Source organism: Azolla caroliniana, unplaced genomic scaffold, assembly GCF_043228905.1.
Source record: "Azolla caroliniana isolate FFs.n. ecotype wild unplaced genomic scaffold, voAzoCaro1.0.p SCAF_2, whole genome shotgun sequence".
Classification (NCBI taxonomy): Eukaryota; Viridiplantae; Streptophyta; class Polypodiopsida; order Salviniales; family Salviniaceae; genus Azolla; species Azolla caroliniana.
Window position 1 is genome coordinate 4,998,721 of NW_028230437.1, and position 16,732 is coordinate 5,015,452.

The window sequence follows — 16,732 nt, forward strand, 5'->3', positions numbered from 1 at the left end:
GAGTAGGTGAAGCCGCTGTGCTCGGAGAGGAACCTGTATTTGTGATGTATAAGGACCAACAGGCCGTTGATCTACATCTACCACTATGTTCCATAGTTGTTTGGCAACAAGAACATGTTTCATCATGTAGGACCACATCGGATAGTTAGTCCCATCAAGCTTATCTTCAGCTTGAAGCATGGCAAAAAAGTCATTGTTGTTTGCCATTTCACCAAAGAACAAGAAAGTGGCAAAATCTTACCTCAACGAAATCTGAAATGTGTGCTGAAATTTCAGCTCACGAACAACCACTCAGATGGAGATTTTGAATGCACGAATGGCTTCGAAATGGGGGTAAAACAATAGGGCTGAAATTGCTCTTCAAGTGTTGAAGTTCACTTCTCTACATTCGGAAGTTGATTTGCACTATTAAAAGTGTGCACGGGCCACGCCGCGGAAAACCGAAGATGGAGAGGATGAAGAATCTTCTCTGATACCACTGTTGGGTGTGTATGAGAGACACACAAGAAGCACACACAAGAAGCACAAATGCAACACTCACACAGAGAAGACATTGGCTAGAATAGCTCTCTCTATTAATGAATTATTCTAAATTAGTAAAAGCTGAAATATATATCCCTAAGTACTAAGTACCACCACCTATGAGTGAATCATGTATGTGGTAACATGGGGAAAAAACCTTTAGCCAACACTAGCAATGGGCTCGGTTTCGGCTCAAACTGAATAGAACCGAAAAACCGTGGCTTAACGGTTTGTAGGTTCAAAGATAAATAAACGGTTTGGGTTAGTTTCAAATGTTACTAATCGGTTTCGGTTCAGTTTTGAATTTACCGGTTTATTGGTTTATGGGCTTATCGTTTTCAGTTTATGTGGTTTGGTTTAAAGGTTTATAGGTAAAAAAATACTCAAAAATATTCTCTATAGGCTTTATTTTTGAACTTTTAATTTTAAACTCTTATTTTAACTTATTAAATTTTATATGTATTATATGTAGAGTCTCCTTTTCATTTATGATGATAAATTATGATAAGTATAATGATCAAATTTATGATGAGTATAATGACCAAATTTTATGATAAGTATGATGACAAATTTTATGATGATTTTCTCACACAAATTTATAATAAGTATGATGATTAATATCAATAAAAAATGGTTTGGTTTCGTTTGGTTTTAAATTTTTTGTAAACGATTTGGTTTAACGGTTCGGTTTAAATGGCTTCATAAATTTTAAAATAGTTTGGTTCGGTTTTTATTATTAATAAATGGTTTGGTTTGGTTTCAAGGCCAAGAAACCGAATCGGGCCCATTGCTAGCCAACACTAGAGTAAACACTGCCCATGTATAGGGAAAAGGTTCACATCAAAGCCACTCAAGGAACACATAAGTGTTTAAACACTTCCATCATAGATTTCTTTTTTATCTTCTTGAAGTCTATGATGACATTGTGGTTTGTTCTACCTTTGATCGCAATTACCTTTACCTCACCTTTTTCTTGCAGTATTAATCCCATTGTATATTCATGCTTTCCTTGTGTCATGCTTCTTGGAAGCACGAAACATTTCTCCTTCTCTCCTTGGTCATGCTTTCCTTGGTGCCCTTGTACTTGGATGTTACACTCTCACACTCTATCAACAAATGTGGTAAAATCAAAGAGTAATGAAGATACATCATTCAACCTTGTTACAATAAAGCTATGGTATATGCAAAAGAAGTTGAAAACCATTTGTCAAAAACTCTCTTTAGGTTTGATGTTTTAAAAGAAAAGTGGAAACACTTGAAAGATTTCATCCTTGAGGTAGGATATCAACACTTTTGAATGCGCGTTGGTGTACATAAAAGATCTAGTTTCCCATTTAATTCTTGGTTTGATTAGCAGTGTCAGATATATCTCAAATTATATCAATTTGCGAAAGGGTAGTGTGAGCGGGTCATGGCATGACACCAATATAAAAAGGCAATAAGGAGAAAGAAAAGACAATACTTTCAAATGCAAGAAAGGAAAAAGAAAAGGTTGTTTAAGCTCCAACCAGGTCTATAATCGAGATAACTCAATGATAAGAAAGAAGATATCAATTTGAAATATGAATTACAAATGAAGATATGCTAGAATATGTACAAAGCCTATATATGCATGAGGGGGTGACTCCTATGGTTGAGAACATTAAAACACCTTGTAATATGGATTGATCTTGAAGATGTCAATAAGGGAGCAAAGAAGATGGCTAACGGGAAAGCAACCGATGTAACTCTCATTACAAGTGAGCTCTTAAAATTGAAAATGCCAAGTATTTGTCATTGGATCATGACCATTATAGATCAAGCTATTACACAAAGGTTTGCCAAATGATTGGCTCATGAATTGGATTAAGCCAAAATTTTAAGTAGGAGATAAAAATAAAGTATCAAATTATCATGCAATCATGGTGAGCTCAAGTATTGCTGAGTTGGATAGCACTATCATGGAGCAAAAGGTAAGTGCATGGGATAAAAGTCAAAATAAACGAGCACTTGGACCAAAACACTCCACGATAGATCAACTTATTACATAAAGGGTAATTATGGAAGAAAGTAGACTACAAAGAAAGACACTCTATTGTTGCTTTTGTTTATGGGTGGGTGGAGGGGATCCAAGAAAAGCTCCACCCCCCTCCCAAGGGGGTTAGAGTGGGAGGGGAGAGACAGAGAGAAATAGATAATAGAGAAAGAGAGACAGACACAAATTGGAGGGGAAACTTCTTCTATTCCCTTTCATGCCCAATGGGTGGGGTTTATATATGTAAAGAATCGGGCGTGATTCTCTGCAGTGGCAGGTGTGTGTACACTCTAGAGAGAGAGAGAGGGAGAAAACAGAGTTATACAAAAAACTAGAAAATTGTATTAACAGGGAGCAAGAATGAACCAACAGTTGCAAAGAGAAGGAGAAGATGCTTATGTAGTCACCTTTTCTCTATGTTCTCTCACCACAACCACCACTTGAAAAAGAGGCGGCGACTTAACTACCTACTGAATATGTGTCATGGGACTTAACTTCTATGACACTTAGTTTATAATACAAAACACGCCCTTTCAAATGCAACTTTCGGTCGCCGAATAGTTGATTCAGACTAGTTTCGAATTAGGCTTTGGATGGCTTGCTCCACACTCCCGTGATCATTCTGCTCCGTTCGTCGTCGTGTCGGATGGCTCATTATCCATACTCCCCCTCAAGCTCGGTTGGTCGGTAATAGAAATATCCAAGCTCATCATGAACTACCGCAACTTATCAACTGCCAAGTGTCATGATATAACATGGTATGGCTTCGAAAGGATTTAAACCCATGACCTTGTGACACATGGGTGGAAACCTTACCATTAAGCTATAAGTTGTAATACAAAGAATATTATTTCCATTTATTATTTCACTTAGGAAATCCATGTATATTCTAGATTTCTCTAGAACATTCTAGAAATGTCAAGAGTATTCCTAAAGCCACTATAAAAAGAGGCACATGGCATTATCAATAACCAAATTGGTTCAATGCCAATCTTAAGCCTCCTAGTTGTTCTTGTATCTTTCTTCTTATAATATAATATACTTCTTGTTGTCATCATTATATATCTCTCTCTCTCCTCTCACGTGGTTCTCACACACTCTTTCCCTTCTTAGTACTAATCCTCATTCTTCTCCTCTACCTTTAGTACTAATTCTCCTTGCCTCTAGTACTATCCTTGACAGTTTGAACTAATTTTCCCTCTTTAGGTTCGTATCCCTCCTTCCCTTCATTCTAATCTTCTTATCCTTCCTTCCTCCAATGCTATGACAATTGTTAGCGCTCAAGAATACCAATATGTTTTCTCGGAGCTGCAGTGCTTGAAAGAAAGGTTTGCATCGTATTGGATCAAGAAAATCAATGGTTGTTGGGGGATCTTCAACAAATCTCTTTAGAAAAGCAGCAAGTGCAAGAGCAACATGGGGAGTTAGCATTACGCGTGCAACAACTTGAAGCAACCATTGTGTCATTGCAACAACAAGGATCAAGTACTCAAGGGATTCATAAAGAGCCCAAGATCGGCCTTCCTATGAAATTCGATGGAACGTGATCATAGTTTAGAGGATTCCTTAATTAGGTATGATTAGTCATTCAAATGCATCCTTCCCGATATCCCACCGATGCATCAAAAGTGGGTCTAGTAGGCACATTACTGAGCAGCTCAGCTTTGGCATGGTTCGCTTCGTTGTTTGATAAAAAGTTCTCCCTTACTAAATAATTTTGAAGAGTTTATAAGCGAGTTTAAAGCCTATTTTGGAGATACTGATAGCATAAGGAAGACAATCAACAAAATCCAACGATTATGTCAAGGTGATCGTCCAGCCTCCACTTACACTGCAGATTTCCGTCTACTCGCTTCCAATATCCTCTAGGATGACCAAACGTTGATGGAGCAATTTCGATACGGCCTACAAAATGATGTCAAAGACTTACTCCTGACTTTCTCTGAAGAACCAAAATCGCTCACAGAGGCAATCACTCGAGCGGTACGATGCGGTAACTGTCTTTTCGAACGACGTTCGGCATGCCAGTTACAAATGCCAAGGACTAGGTCGGAGCCCACATACGCCTCGGTCGTAACAAAACCATTTCCAAGGGAGTCATATCATGCATCTCCGGAAAATACTCCAACACTGATGGAAATCGACACCGCGCATTGTCGTGGACCATTGTCGGAAGAAGAAAAGCAATGACACCGAGTAAATCGATTATGTCTTTACTGTAGAGGACCAAGGCATATCACAATAAACTGTCCACATAGGCCAAGAAGACAGGTAAATCAAATAGTTGCTTGTACTAAACCCAAGTCTTCGGTAGGAGTGTTTGATAGTCCTAATAGTACTAATAGCCCAAGTCTATCAAACAAATTTGATGTCCTTAGTCAATTAGAAGAAGAGTTAAACGACTATGTCCAAATAAAATTGGAGTCGTTTGGTTGGACAACCCTAGATCTGTGCAACCCATTAGTGGTTCCATTCCCTCTAAGCAAGTTAGCAATGTGTTCTTAGCTCAAGTAACAGTTAGTACTAAAAGTACCTCTCCAGTACATGTCTTAGCACTCCTAGATTCCGGAGCTAATTCTTGCTTCATGGATAGGAATTTTGCCCATGCTCACCAGATATCCTTAAGAAAACTCCCTTGTCCAGCCTCCGTAGTAGTCATTGATGGTCGTCCCATTGCTTTCGGAAATATCATAGAAGAGTCAGACCCAGTTAATATTGTCCTAGATAATTTAGCGTGTGCAGTATCATTTAATATAATTAGTAGCCCAGAACATCCCATTGTTTTGGGATTACCATGGTTCGAATTACATAACCTAGACATAGATTGGAGAACAAGAGAAATCCGATATCGACAAACCCGAGGATCTACTCATAGGATTGCAACCATTTCGCTACATCAATTGCGTGAGAAAGAACAGAAGGATGCAATGTTTGTCTTCACGGGATTAGTAAAACCTTCCAACACCACTAAAGAGGAATCCACAGTTCAACTTCCAGAGAAGTATCGTCCTTATGCCGATGTGTTCGATAAGGTACAAGCCAATACGCTGTCGCGTTGTTACGCGCGTGCGTGGAGAACAAGGCGGGACCACTGGGGTCTTGGACCGAGGAGTAGGTGAGGAAAAGAGAGAGAGAGAAAGAGAGAGAGAGACGCTCATTCACGTATAGACAAAGAAGCGCACGAGGACGCGTCACAACAACACAGGAGACGCGAGTTGAGAACACTAGAGTGTGTATGTAAATATATGCATGTATTTGTATGGATGCAGACGACTCGAACGGTTACAGCCAACCAGGTCGGTGAGGTGGGTGTCGACGCCTGATCACCCACGCACACAGGAGAGCAAGATGGAGATTCTGCCGGAAGCACACGGGCGTTCCACGGAGCAGAATCAGCCTCTCGAGAACCTGCGCAAAAGAAAGCTATGGATAATGACAGAGAAGAAGAGCTCGGTCCCAGTCCGACAACACTTCATTCCTTCTAGCGCGCGATACCCTTCTCTCCCCCGTCTCCCTCTCTTTTATAGCTCAAGGAGGGAGGCCGTTTCACATGTTTACATCACATTAATTCTTTGTCCTTTCGGACAGAGATACTCCTCGATTTCCCCTATAGAATATTGCTACCTAGGATTTGACCTTCGTGCCTACCTATCCACTATACAACAAGGGGTGTGCCCACGTGTAAGGGCCGGTTCACACACACTATGCACGGTTTGCGCCTGGGGACGGTTTTCTCCACGACAACGCTTCCTCACCACCAACTGTATGATTGCCCCATTGATTTGCAACCGGGAAAAGAGCCACCATGGGGACCGATCTACAACTTGTCACCAATCAAGCTAGAAGTCCTTCGAGTCTATATAGAGGAGAATTTGGAAAACGGTTTCATTCAACATTCGAAATCTCTAGCCGGCGCACCCATTTTCTTTGTCAAGAAAAAGGATGGATCACTTTGTCTTGTCGTAGATTACCATGGCTTGAATAAGGTCACCATCAAGAATAGGTATGCACTCCCCCTTATCTCAAGTCTTTTAGAACGAATCAATGGTGCAAGGTTCTTCACAAAGATCGAGTTATGAGGAGCATATAAACTCGTACGTATCTGACCAGGAGATGAATGGAAGACCGTGTTTCGCACTAGATATAGGCACTTCGAGTATACGGTCATGCCTTTCGGTCTCACTAATGCGCCAACAGTCTTCCAGCACATGGCAAATTATATATTTCAAGATCTCTTGGATGTTTGTTTGATCATCTATTTGGATGATCTACTGGTTTATTCAAAGACCCAAGAAGAGCATGATTCTCATGTACTGTCAGTACTAAAACGGCTTCGAGAACATGGTCTTTATGCAAAACTAGAAAAATGTAATTTCGAGTGCAACCAAGTGGAATTTATGGGCTATGTCATCTCCTCATAAGGCATCTCTATGGATCCAGCTAAGGTCAAAACTGTGGTAGAGTGGCAGACTCCACGTTCGTTGCGAGATGTGCAATGCATTTTAGGCTTTGCCAATTGTTACCGCAAGTTTATATAGGATTATAGGGGCAATCGTTTGTTTGGTCTAAAGAAGCGGACATGGCTTTTGACAGTCTTAAGAAGGCATTTGCATCAACTCCTATCCTTTTGATCCAAAAAAACCGTTCATCATTGAGGTAGACGCGTCAGATTTCGCCTTGGTAGCATTCTATCACAACAAGGCGATGATGAAAAGCTACATCATGTAGCTTTCCACTCACGTAAGCTTGACGCTGCCGAAATTAACTATGAAATTCATGATAAGGAGCTATTAACAATAGTGGACTCTTTTACACAATGGAGGTATATTCTAGAGGGATCTTCTCATCAAGTCACCGTATTCAATGATCACAAAAATCTTGCCTATTTCCAGAATGCTCGTGTATTAAATCGATGTCAAGCTTGGTGGGCCCAATTCCTCATTCATTTCGACTTCAAAATTACATATTGTCTTGGGAAACAACAAGGGAAGGCAAATGCGTTATCGCGGTGCTCATATCTAGCATTGAGTCCTGGTGAGCCAACATTCGATAACCAAAAGCAAGTAATCTTGGAACCGGCACGACTGCAAGCAATGCGGGTTTTCGATATGCCATTGGATTCCCACATTATCGATACTGTACGTGAGAACTTGAAGACAAATGCTTTCGCTCAAGCCATTCTTGTCAAGGCCTTAGCTTGACAAAAGAAGATTGAACAAGAGAGGAAAAGAAAGAGAGAACAATGACTATAATATAATAGGAAAATATACAAGAGCAAGAACTAGAATATTTGCCAAAGACTGGTGTTGAACCAGAATGGTTCTAACAATACAATATGTCCTATTTATATAGGAGTAGTATGTGCCCCTTGGATGTTTGTAGGGTCATAATACCCTTTGGGATGTTGTAGTATGATACCCTTAGGGATATTGAAGGGTCATGGCACCCTTTGGGATATTGAAGGGTCATGGTACGCTTTGGATATTTATAGGGTTACATTATCAATATTATAATAAAGTAAATTATAATATCTTTATATACAAATATATAACCTAATGGCTAGAGCCAAGTGCTTCTCCTTAGGAGGTCACGGGTTCGAGTCACCCTAAACCTGATGGTGTTTTATCTACTCATGACACCATATCCCTCCTTTGATGATGAGTTCAACGAGTCGTAATGTATGAATTAGGGCTCAGCTTATTTGGATATTGACGATGAAATTCAGCTACCAGATCGGAGGCGTTGCCAAGGTTCTTGGCCGGTTCCCAAGTACGATCATTAGGTGTATAACCTAACCAATCCACGAGATAATAAAGCTTCTTACGTACTATCTTGGAGTCCAAAATAGCTTTGACTTTGAATTCTGGGCCATTAACAAGTTGAACCAGAGATGGGGATAGAACAACCCGATCTAGAATGGAACTAGCATTGTAAGGTTCCAACAATGAGACATGAAATACTTGGTGTAGATGCATGTGTGGAGGCAGATCAAGGTGGAATGCAACATCACTGATTTGATGAGAGATAATAAATGGACCAAGTCGTTGATAATCCAACTTATCACAAGGTCTAGTGGTCTTCACATTACATCGTAATAGCAATACACGATCCCCAATTCGAAATTTTGGTTCCTTTGGTGAGGAGTGGCTTGGGCCATTTGCAAATGGTGAGAAAGTGCAACATGAACTTCTTAGAGTTGGTGTACACGGTCCTCAACGACAGGATTTTTTGAGATTTCTGGATGTTCGATCATCATCCAACGGGGATGATATCCTATGTTTGCAAAAAATGGAGTATATCCTGTTGAGGAATGAACCGAATTATTGTATCAAACTTTGCAAAGTGTAAAAAATCCACCCAATCATCTTGTTGATAATTGATGAAACATCGAAGATATTGTTCTAGAGTTTGATTTGTGCGCTCGGTTTGACCGTCACTTTGTGGATGATAACTTGAAGAAAGTTTACAAGAGACTTTGAGCATCTCAAGCAAGTGTTTCCAGAAATTTGAGATGAATTGTGGGCCACGATCACTAATGATGTCATTTGGAAGACCATGAAGCCAAAATACTTCTTTCATAATGATGTTTGCAATTTCTTTACTGTTGATAGTTTTCGTGCATGGAAGAAAATGCACCATCTTTGTGAATCGATCCACTACAGTGAGGATAGCATCAAAACTCTTTGAAAGTGGAAGATCTGTTATAAAGTCCATAGAGATGGATTTCCACGGACCAGTAGGAACTAGCAATGGTTGTAATAACCCATATGGTTGATGTCGCGGAATCTTTGATCGACAACACACATCACAAGTACGAACATAATCTTCAACAAACTCCCGAAGATGAGGCCATCAATAGTTTTGAGAAACTAGCTCCAAAGTTTTGTGGATTCCAAAATGACCAGCCATTGGATTGTCATGACAATATTGCATTACTTGGAGTCGAGACGAACCATTAGGGACATACAAAAGAGTGTTACGAAAAAGTAACCCATTTTGCCATTGAAACTGGTTATAATCTTTACAAGGATACTTGGATTTTGAAGAAGACGCATGATCTGAAATGATATGATTCAATACATCTTTAGCAAATTCATCAGAAATGATACTTATTCGGATTGAATCAAGGAGCCTGGAATCCTCAGGTGCTTTAGAGGCATTAATAGTCAATAGTTATAACCGATCAGGCCCCAAGATGACTTGCTTTTGATGATCAAATGTGGGCTCCCCTGGTTGTGGCGCCAAATAAGATCGTCGTGATAGAGCTTCTTCCTGTCATGAGATGGCAAGACTCGAACCCATGACCTTATGGTATATGGGTCGAGCTCTTAACCATCTCACCATCTATTGTAATTCATAGAATATTATTTTCATTTATGTTTTATTATAAGAAAGTAATGTATATTCCAGATTTCTCTGGAACATTCTAGAAGCTTCAGGATTATTCCTGAGAACACTATAAAAGAAGGCACTAAGCATTATGTTGAACCAAATTGGTTCAACACCAGTCTTAAGCCTCTTAGTCGATTTGTACTTATCTTTCATATAATATAAGAGCTGTTGTCATCATCCTATTTCTCTCTCTCTCTCCTCTTCTCACTTCCTCTCTCTCTCGGGAATCTTACGCAGTCCCGTCCTCTTAGTACTAATAGTACTAATAGTACTACTCTTCTTAGTACTAATTCCATCTCTGTTTTAGTACTATTCCTGACAGTTTGAACCAATTTTTTCCTCTAGCCTACTTGTCACTCTCCCTCATCTTCCTACCCTTTCCCCTATACTATGGCTACTGTTAGCGCCCAAGAATACCAATCCGTTTTCTCCGAGCTACAGTGCCTAAAAGAAAAGTTTGTTGCCTTGGAACAAGAAAACCAACGGCTGATAGGGGATCTGCAACAAATCGCTCTAGAAAAACAACAAACGCAACAACAACATGGGGAGTTAGCGTTACGGGTACAACAACTCGAAGCAGCGTTGCAACAACAAGGATCCAGTCCCCAAGGATTTCATAAAGAGCCCAAGATTGGACTTCCTGTGAAATTTGATGGAACGCGTTCGCAATTTCGGGGATTCCTTAATCAGGTACGCTTAGTCATCCAGATGCATCCTTCCCGATATCCCACTGATGCATCTCGAGTCGGCCTAATAGGCACGCTACTTAGCGGCTCAGCCTTGGCATGGTTCGCTCCGCTTCTAGAAAAACAATCGCCCTTGCTTAATAACTTTGAAGATTTTATTGGTGAGTTTAAAGCCTGCTTTGGAGACACCGACAGCATCAGGACGGCGATCAACAAGATCCGGCGATTGCGTCAAGGCGATCGTCCAGCCTCTGCCTACGCGGCGGATTTCCGCCTACTTGCTTCAGATATACCCTGGGATGATCAAGCACTAATGGAGCAGTTTCGCTATGGCTTGCGAAACGATGTCAAAGATCTACTTCTAACTTTCCCCGAAGAACCAAAGTCTCTTACGGAGGCAATCAGTCGAGCAGTTCGATGTGACAACCGCCTTTTTGAACGGCGTTCAGAACGTCAATTACAGATACCACGCTCTAGGCCAGAGCCCACTTACGCCGCAGTCGCGGCTAAACCGTTTGCACGAGACATACCTCAAGCAAATACTTCGACACCGATGGAGATCGATACCATGCGTCGACGCGGCCCGTTATCAGAAGAAGAAAAGCAACGACGACGTGCCAATCGATTATGCCTTTATTGCGGTGGACCAGGACATATCGCCATCAATTGTCCCCATAGGCCAAGAAGACAGGTAAATCAAATTGTCGCCTGTACTAAACCTGAGTCAATTCTTCCCTTCGGAGTGTCTGATAGTAGTAATAGTACTAATAGAGTGTCAGATAGTATTCATAGTACTAATAGCCCAAGTATCTCAAATAAATTTGAAATCCTTAGTCAATTAGATGAAGAGTTAAACGATTGAGTCCAGCCAAAATAGGAGCCATTTGGTTGGACAGCAGCCCTAGATCTGTACAGCCCATTAGTGGTTCCATTCCTTCCAAGCAAGTTAGCAATGTGTTCCTAGCCCAAGTCATTGTTAGTACTAAAAGTACTCCCCCAGTACCCGTCCTAGCACTTTTAGATTCCGGAGCTAATTCCTGTTTCATGGATCGAAATTTTGCCCAAGCTTCTCAGATATCCTTAAGAAAACTTCCTTGTCCCGCATCTGTAGTGGTCATTGATGGTCGTCCCATTGCTTCCGGGAATATTGTAGAAGAATCAGAACCCATTCAAGTTGTCCTAGGTAGTTTTGTGTGTATAATATCATTTAATATAATTAGTAGTCCAGAGCATCCCATTGTCCTAGGATTACCTTGGCTTGAGTTACATAATCCAGCCATAGATTGGAGAACAAGAGAAGTCCGATATCGACCACCCCAAGAATCAACTCGCCGAGTTTCGACCATTTCACTCCATCAACTACGCGAAGAAGGACCCAAGGAGGCAATGTTCCTATTTTCCATATCAGTACATCCTTCCAACACTATTAAGAAGGACTCCTCAGTACAACTTCCGGCAAAATATCATCCTTATGCCGATGTATTTGACAAGGTAAAAGCCGGTACCCTTCCTCATCACCGTCCCTATGACTGTCCCATCGATTTACAACCAGGAACCGAGCCACCATGGGGACCAATTTACAACCTGTCACCCACCGAGTTAGAAGTCCTTCGAGCCTACATAGAGGAGAACTTGGCAAGCGGGTTCATCCGTCATTCAAAATCTCCGGCCGGTGCACCCATCTTCTTTGTCAAGAAGAAAGATGGCTCACTTCGTCTTGTCGTTGATTACCGCGGATTAAATAAAGTCACCATCCGGAATAGGTATGCACTTCCTCTTATATCAAGTCTTTTAGAGCGAGTTAATGGTGCCAAGTTTTTTACTAAAATCGACCTACGCGGAGCGTATAATCTCGTGCGGATCCGACCGGGAGATGAGTGGAAGACCGCTTTTCGCACGCGGTATGGGCATTTTGAGTATACTGTTATGCCGTTTGGCCTAACCAATGCACCCGCAGTCTTCCAACACATGGCAAATGATATATTCAGAGACCTCTTGGATATCTGTTTGATCATTTATCTGGATGATCTGTTGATTTATTCGAAGACCCAGGAAGAGCACGACTCTCATGTACTATTAGTACTAAAGCGACTCCGCGAGAATGGTCTTTATGCCAAGCTAGAAAAATGTAGCTTTGACTGCAAGCAAGTGGAATTTCTAGGCTACGTCATCTCCTCAAAGGGCATCGCCATGGATCCAGCTAAGATCCAAACTGTACTAGAGTGGCAAATTCCACGGTCGGTACGAGATGTACAATGTTTTCTAGGTTTTGCTAACTTCTACCGTAAGTTTATACAGGATTACTCGAAGATTATTTTACCTCTCACACAACTTACGAAGAAGGGCCAAGCATTTCTTTGGTCCATTGAAGCAGATATGGCTTTTCGGCATCTTAAGAAAGCCTTTACATCAGCACCGATTCTAGCTCATGTGGATACAAGCAAACCATTCATCATGGAGGCCGACGCATCAGATTTCGCCCTCGGTAGCATCCTTTCTCAACAAGGTGATAAAGAAGAGTTGCATCCGGTGGCTTTTCATTCGCGCAAATTCGATGTCGCAGAAATCAACTACGAAATACATGACAAGGAGTTATTAGCCATCGTGGATTCATTTGTGCAATGGCGGCATTTCTTAGAGGGCTCTCCACATCAGGTCATTGTCTTCAGCGATCATAAAAATCTTGCTTATTTTCAGAACGCTCGCGTACTAAATCGACGGCAAGCTCGGTGGGCGCAATTCCTCACGCGTTTCGACTTCAAAATCACATATCGACCGGGGAAGCAGCAAGGAAAAGCAGATGCACTATCACGACGTTCATATCTTGCACCTCGTCCTGGTGAAGCAACATTTGATAATCAAAAGCAAGTAATCTTGGGACCAACACGATTGCACACAACGCGGATTTTTCACACCCCGATGGATTCACGGATTACCGATGACATACGTGCAACCTTGAAGACGGATAGTTTTGCTCAAGACATCCTGGCGCACATTGATACTTCTCGGGCATCCTGTTCTCAGTCTCAACAACCAGGTATTGACTACCGACAATTCGAATATCATGATGGTTTGTTATTCTTTAAAAAGCGCGTATATGTCCCCGATTGCTCCTGTCGCCTTCAAATTGTCCAACATTGTCACGACACCCATACGGCGGGACATTTCGGTAGTACTAAGACGTTGGAGCTAGTGCAGCGATCTTTTTGGTGGCCCCACATGCGCCGTTTTGTCGACGACTACGTTCGGACCTGTGATGCTTGCTGCCGAGCAAAGATGCCACGACACCATCCATATGGCTTGTTGGAACCTTTACCAATTCCAAGTAAGCCATGGCAGTCTATTTGTCTTGATTTTATCACAGATCTGCCGGTCTCGAAAGGGTTCGATGCTATCCTAACCGTCGTCGATCGATATACGAAGATGGCACATTTTGTGCCATGTACTAAAGCCATCACTAGCGAGGAAACCGCCGCTCTTGTTATGCGTGAGGTTTTTCGGCATCATGGCCTCCCAGACAGTATTATCAGTGACCGAGGCCCGCAATTTGTCTCCAAATTTTGGCAGCATCTCTTCAAGATGCTCAAGGTCTCCTGCAACCTCTCCTCCGGCTACCATCCTCAAACCGACGGACAGGCGGAACGAACAAACCAAACGCTGGAGCAATATCTCCGGTGTTTCCTGAGTTATCAACAGGACGATTGGGCCGAGATTCTCCACTTTGCGGAGTTTGCGTATAATAATGCTATTCACTCCTCGACTCGGGTCTCCCCATTTTTCGCTTATACCGGTTTCCATCCTCGCTGGTCGGTGATCGACACTCCGGAGCTACCTACCAACCCTCGTGCCGAGGATCATTTGGAGAGGCTACGCAAGATCCAGATGGATCTCTCTACACACCTTCGTCATGCTCAACACACACAGAAGACTTATGCGGATCGTCATCGGATTCCCTCCTCTTTTGCCATCGGAGATCGAGTATGGCTCTTACGTCGTCACATCAAGACTACTCGACCGTGCGACAAGTTGGATTATCGACGACTCGGTCCTTTCCGTATTACGGGGAAGATTAATGATGTCACCTTCCGCCTTGATCTCCCTCCGCAGCTTCAGATACATCCGGTTTTCCATTGTTCTCTTCTTGAACCTTATAAAGCAAACACCATTCCCGATCGTGTGACACCACCGCCGCCACCACTGGAGTTGGACGCCGGCCCTGAGTATGAAGTTGCTGCCATCCTCGATTCCAAACTTGTTCGCAACAAACTCTATTACTTGGTCGATTGGCTCGGTTATAGTCCGAGTGAACGTACTTGGGAACCCGTCGAGAATGTTGCCAATGCACAAGATCTTCTTGCTGATTTCCACCGAAAGTATCCGGACAAACCCGGTCCGCAAGTAGCGCTGACTCATTCCACTCGTCGTCTTTAAGGGGGAGATAGTGTCATGAGATGGCAAGACTCGAACCCATGACCTTATGGTATATGGGTCGAGCTCTTAACCATCTCACCATCTATTGTAATTCATAGAATATTATTTTCATTTATGTTTTATTATAAGAAAGTAATGTATATTCCAGATTTCTCTGGAACATTCTAGAAGCTTCAGGATTATTCCTGAGAACACTATAAAAGAAGGCACTAAGCATTATGTTGAACCAAATTGGTTCAACACCAGTCTTAAGCCTCTTAGTCGATTTGTACTTATCTTTCATATAATATAAGAGCTGTTGTCATCATCCTATTTCTCTCTCTCTCTCCTCTTCTCACTTCCTCTCTCTCTCGGGAATCTTACGCAGTCCCGTCCTCTTAGTACTAATAGTACTAATAGTACTACTCTTCTTAGTACTAATTCCATCTCTGTTTTAGTACTATTCCTGACACTTCCTTTCCTTGTTGTACTCCAGGGCGATATGTGATGAGGAAGTCAAAACGCGTCAGGAATTGTGCCCAATGAGCTTGACGTCGACTCAAGACTCTCGCATTTTGAAAGTATGTGAGGTTTTTATGATCATTGTAAACAATGATTTGGTGGGGAGAACCTTCTACGAGATGCGTCCATTGTTCAAACGAGTCTATAATGGCCATGAGCTCTTTGTCATGAATCTCATAATTGATGTCTGCAGCTTCAAATTTACGTGAATGGAAAGCAATTGGATGCAACTTTCCATCATCTCCAACCTACGACAAGATACTTTCTAGTGCAAAATCAAATGCATCCGCCTCGATGATAAAGGGTTTTTCTAGGTTAGCATGAAGTAGAATAGGAGTAGAAGTGAATGCTCTCTTTAGGTTTTCAAAAGCTTTGGCCGCACAGGAACTCCATGTGAACGACTTGTTCTTTTGTGTAAGCTCCGTGAGAGGCATCACGATGTTCGAATAGTTCTTGATAAATTTGCGGTAAAAATTCGCAAATCCTAAGAAACACTGAACATCATGCACTGAGTGAGGTGTTTCCCAATTTAGAATTGTCTACACCTTGGATGGATCCATAGATATACCTTGTTGTGAAACCACATACCCTAGAAACTCCACGTGGTTTTGATCAAAGCTACATTTCTCGAGTTTGGCATAGACCCCATATTCTCGTAAGCGTTGGAGGACTTGGCGGACATGTGTCATGCTCTTCTTGACATTTCGAGTAGATCAAGATGTCATCAAGATATATTATGGTAAATGAATCCACGAAGTCGAGAATAATATCATTTGCCATGTGTTGAAAAACTGCGGGCGCATTCGTGAGACCAAAAGGCATAACCATGTACTCGAAATGTCCATATTGAGTACGGAATGTTGTCTTCCATTCATCTCCTGGACGTATCCGAACAAGGTTATATGCGCCTCGAAGGTCTAGCTTTGTGAAAACTTTAGCTCGACTAAGACGCTCTAGTAAACTCGATATCACATGTAGAGCATATCTATTTTGAACTATGATTTTGTTTAAACCTCGATAATCCACGACTAATCGTAAAGACCCATCTTTCTTCTTGACAAAGAATATGGGTGCACCAACAGGGCTTTTAGAATGTCGAATGAATCCATTTGCTAAGTGCTCATCTATATACTCTCGAAGGGCCTTGAGTTCAGAAGGTGATAAATTATATATTGGGCCCCATGGT